Here is a 5,331-nt window from a genome sequence, read left to right on the forward strand (position 1 = left end):
GCTCTGAGCAACCTGATCTAGTGCAAGATGTCCCTGCCCATGGCAGGGAGTTGGAACTAGATGATCTTTAAGGTCTCTTCCAACCCAAACCATTCTGTGATTGTATGATTCTGTGATTCTAAGATGGAAGTGTTGGTACGTGGCAGAGACCTTTGGAGCTATGCGTGTATGACGAAGGGCGGAAATTAATTTGCAGAGTCTTCATTACAGTCAATTACCAGAGGAACAACCAAGTCCATGGAATGGTTTTCATACATAAAGTTGAGCTGAAGGTCAGATAGAAAACAAACAAAAAAATCCCCCTCTTCCATAAGGGAACTGAGGACAGTAGAGGAAAAAGTAATGGAAAAAGACCATGTAAGAACTCTAGTTCTGCTGTACAACCTTCCTTGTGAGTCTTGGGACTCCTCTGTGGACACGGCTAGCTGCACACAGGGATGGGGTGGTCAAAGGGAAGGATATCTCTTGGGTCCATCTCTCCAGAAACCTCATCTGACTGGTTAAAGCTGGAGAGGTTTCCATGGAGAGATGGAAGAGGAGAGATGGAGACCTGACTCCTCTGCCTGAACTTGGAAGGAGAGCAGAAACCCTTTTTTCTTTATAATTTTAGTTACTGTCCTGAGTTTTGAATTGCCAGTGATAGTTGACAGTCAGACAAGCATTAGAGGGGATGTTTCTGCACTGCATGGTGTGTCCCTCCCAGCCGCACCACTTCTGAGGCCCCCTCTGGCTGCAGAAGGATTACATGCTGGCTAGATGTCCCTGAAGTGTATTTTGAGAGGGTGGCTGTGGGAGCAACCTGGATTGTTGACACCAAACTGCTCTCTATAATTTTTTTGACCTGATATGAAATAGAAAAGAAATCTGAACATGAGTCAGATTCAGAGCTTTTCAATATCCTTTTCTTTGCTTCACTCCAATCTTGCATATTTGATTTAATAGATCATTTTTTCCCTATGTGATATAAACTATGAGATGGATCTATTACAGATATGTTATTTATGTATTCTGGTTGCCTTATAGGCAGATTTCATACCAAGATGATTAAGGACTGTTTTTTGCTGTTCCTTGAAGATTGTATAATGAGATGAAAGGTAGAAAATGCATATTTTAATTGAGTATATTTGTAGAGTTGAGAGCGTGGTATAACGTATTTCATGTGTGGCTCTGGGTTTGATAGTATCTTCTTATGCCTTGATTTATTTTTGAGACAAATAGTTTTCCTTTCTGCTGTGCTCTTAGTTAGGTTTCTAAACCATACGTTGAGCCACAAAGACATTTATTGAACCATGAAAATATTCATTCCAGAGAAATCAGAATATTATTTGCACTTGGATGCAAAATAGCAAAGGCTTTCATGTTGTTTAGGTAGAACTTTATTAACATCTGAATATCTCTGGAGAGCTATGGTAACAGTAGGAGAAATATTAAACTCAGTATTGTTTGTTTTTCTATAAGTAAATGAGGAGAATTGCAAGTCTTCTCTTGTGAGTCAGCTGAATATTTGCAGGTCTACACCAGAGCTAGCATGGACTGACCCTTATCCACCTGATACCCCTTCTTCTGCTTCATTATGTGGGATGTCGGCACTGCAAGGGGTCATAGAAGGAGCAGGAAAAGATCGCCCCCAAAATAATCCTTGTGTGCACAGAGTACCTCCTCCTAGGGTAGCGTAGTTTAGGGACTGATGTCTGCAGTCATGGTGGCACAGATCTTTAGGAAGGCAGATTTATGCTGCCTCATGGGTGGGTTTCACCTTAGTGAGAGTGAGCTATGCCAGCTAAGGAGCTCTTCTGCTTGTGCCTGGGGCTGCGGACATGACCACTGCCTTCCCGCTCCTTGGTTCATGGCCAGTCCTGCCAGCAGAAGCCAGCTAAATTGAAAGGAACCAACCAAACTTTATGGATCCACCACACCGGTCTGCCCTAAAGCTGCATAAACCTTGAGCCTGTGGCTAAAACTCTGATCCCGTTTTCCTCCCATTTTCCTTCCATATTGTGTGTTATTTTTATGGGCCACGCAGGGCCGTGTCCTGTTGGAGGTAGGGTTCCCCTGAGGAAATGGAGAAATCTCCATCCAAACCAAGTGGCTGGTCTCCCTCTGTAGCCAGTGGAGAGAAAGAAGTGTTTCTAGGACATGTGTTATCTTTTCATCCCCCTTGCAGCAGGTGGCTAAAATAGGCATGTGGTCAATGTTTTCCCTTTATTGACTGCAAAGGGAGCTGGAGGTGGCCTTGCCCATGTGGAGACACCTCATGGAGCTTGCCAGTATGTGTCATTTTAATATAGGTCTGTTCCCTCTGAAGAAAGTTATGCACTAATTCTGCCAGCTGCACCCAAACTCTCTCTTGATACCAAGCTGGTTCAAGAATGAGATGTTGCTGAGGTTTGTTTTAATAGTAAAATTGTGGGCTATGAATTTGGAAACAAAGCTGCAAAGACAAAGCTAAAAATGTAATTAGATGTGAGTCGAGATTGTATGTGGGATCTGAATCAATATTATTAATAAGATAAATAGCTAATATTCTTTCCTAGCTAATGCTGCTTTTCACTTAGACTGCTCAGGGCTTATCTCAGTCACAGAGACCATAGGGCTGATCTTCCCTCACACCATCATTCTGCCTTGAGGTACTCCTCAGAGCTGACCTTGGATGGCATTTTCAGAGGTATCACAATACTGTGTTTATCTCCCCTAATTTGTCTGGGCTCCCTCTGAAATCGATGAAGAGGGAAAGGCACTCGCAGAAGGTGATTCATCCCATCCATCTTAGACATCCAACCTAACATGGGATGGCGTGTGCTCTGGGTATGGCTTGCTCCATTGACCAAAGAGGAAGCCTGCCTGGTTGGCTGCTGTAGATTAGGTACCATGACAACCAGAAGTTTGGGATCAATCCTGCTCTAAGAGACTGGGAAAAAAATTCTAGTGGAATCTGTGTCCAGTCTCTCAAGTGCTTTTGCAAATCTCACCCTCTGCCTTAGCATTTGTGCTGCATAGCATCCAATGTGCTTTGTGCTTGCTCTGTGATGGTACATGGTGATCATCAAAGCAGTGGGAGTGCTGCACAGTACGTTCTACGCCAGCTACTTCCTTTCTGGTTTAATTATAACTGGGTTTGCTAATCCCAGTCTTGATTAATGAGCTTAATATGCAAATGTTATAATGAAACTGAAACTCTTTGTAATTGCTTGCAGACAGATTACCACTTCGAGTACACAGAATGTGACAGCAGTGGCTCCAGATGGAGGGTGGCTGTCCCGAATCCGTCCGTGGAGTGCTCTGGACTACCCGACCCGGTGAAAGGGAAGGAATGCAGTATGTCGGCACTTTTCATTTTACAGACTTCATGTTGCTAGCTGTTTGTGCTGTTTACCCTTGTGAGGCTTCTTAGCTCTGTCACTGATGTCCTGAGTGTCCCTGAGTTAGTCCTTCCTCTCCAATCCTTCTTCTTGTCTCTTGGAGCTGTGGAGTAGGGATTGTCTTTGCAGAGTAGTTGTATAACTCAGTATCTGCTACAGGTACCCTTATATGCTAATTCACAGACAAGCCACGTCTATTACAACACCCCTTGAAGAGATGTGGTTGCTTGTCTTGAGCTGCCATACTCTAAGTTCTGCAGCTCTCCAGTTCATTTGTAGCTGTATTGGCCAAAATGGTGACCAGGAGTGGCCAAATTCGATTTACATACTGTCCACATTCTCATTACCTGCATTATTTAACTAATTAAGTAATGGTAAATGTCTTATTCGCCTGAGTTATTTTCATGATGAAGCTTTTGCATTTTATTTATGTATGTATTTATTTTTAACAAATTGGGGTGTTCTCATATCACTTGGTCCTGTTTTTTTTTTTAATGTTAAAACACTTCTTTGCATCTGGGACATAAGCGAACTGCTGTTCTGCAAATACATTTGAACTATTCCCTCACTGTTCTGTAGCTTCCCAAGCTGAATGCTCTTTCCCATCACACTTCCTTGCTCTAGCAATTCGCTTCACAAAAGATCCTAGCAGTGCTTTACTTTCTCAATAATTTGTACCGGGGGGTATAAATTATTGTATCTGACAAGCAGGATGAACAATGGCAATGTCCTTTCAGTTCTAGTGTAGGAAAGATGAGATTTTATTCACTTCTGACTCTTCTCCTGTAAAGGTTTATTGTTCATTTCTTTACGGCATATGTTCCAGTACAAAACACATAAATGTTTTCTGTAGCAGTGTTGGCCACTGGAAGATTTCTGACTGCTTGCAAGCATCATTTGAGAAGCTGTCTGTGTCATTCTGTGTATTTGGGTTTAGTTTCTGAGGTTTTAAATGTGGAATCTCTGTATATCCTTAGGATGTGTTTTTCAATTACAGAAATATAGAGCTGGGAAGCACCTCAGGTGATCCCACAATTCATCCCCCAGCCCAAATAGCTATCGTAGCAATGACTTTGTCATTCATGGCTGATGTTTGGCTGGACTGTTTTCAGGGACCTCTGGTGATGAAGAGCCCACAGGCTCCCCAGATATTTGCTCATCTATTTTGTTCTGTTACAGCTTTTTCTGCTGTTGAATCTCCCTTGTACTTCAAGCCTGTTACTTTTTGCTGTCTGCACTATAAAGGAGCAGACAGTGTTATTTCTTCTGCTGCACAACCACTTTTGGTGTACTCTGGAGTACATAGGTATAACTTTTTTTTTCTGAGATACTTTATTTCTTCTTAAACCTTGTGATAAATGGTTTAAGGTCCAGCAATGCTACATTCTCCTCAACTTTCTGCTACAGATTTCGACAAATGGTGCACTTCCCTTTTCATCTCCTCTTATTTGTGTGTCTTTCTGGTCTTAAGCCAGTTCCAATGAAAATTCAACTGTTTTATAACAATAGATGAATCTCTGGCTTCTCCATATTTGCCCCCCTGCTAGACAAGGGGAAAAATTTGCCGAGTAGATTGGCTGTGATATTACACACCAAAGTACAGGATTCTGTTAAACACACTGGAAAACTCATCTCAGTTGATGCCTCTCCTCCTTGTTGTGTTGCTGTTAAGTGCCATGGCAGTTCAGCTGGTTTGTGAGAAGCAATTGGATATTTGACATTTTTACTGAGCCCTTCAGATCTCATCTCTCTTGGCTCTTGGGAGTGCAGTGGTGTTAATGTAGTTCTGCCTTTTTTTTCTGTCTGTAGTAGATTATCTGGCTTCAGGAGATGTCTGGCTATATTCTGATGCCAAAAGTCATTTTAGGTTTCTCATCTCTTAGTCTTTCACCTTTTGCTTTAAGAACAACCAATCTTTCAGGCTGGAAACGTGAACCTGTCAACAGCAGTCAATTACTGCAGGAATGTGTAT

At 42.3% G+C, this 5,331-nt stretch overlaps 1 protein-coding gene across 1 annotated transcript in view; it reads left to right on the forward strand.

The window, feature by feature from the left end:
• The first annotated feature begins 3,257 nt into the window (after positions 1-3,257).
• Positions 3,258-5,331, forward strand: part of KIAA1324L (KIAA1324-like ortholog) — a 49,314-nt gene continuing 47,240 nt past the window's right edge. Inside the window, exon 1 of the mRNA XM_009321766.1 lies at positions 3,258-3,315. The gene's annotated coding sequence lies outside the window, so the exon portion shown is untranslated. The remainder of the gene's footprint in view (positions 3,316-5,331) is intronic.

This window comes from Pygoscelis adeliae, unplaced genomic scaffold (assembly GCF_000699105.1).
Source record: "Pygoscelis adeliae isolate BGI_AS28 unplaced genomic scaffold, ASM69910v1 Scaffold202, whole genome shotgun sequence".
Taxonomy (NCBI): Eukaryota; Metazoa; Chordata; class Aves; order Sphenisciformes; family Spheniscidae; genus Pygoscelis; species Pygoscelis adeliae.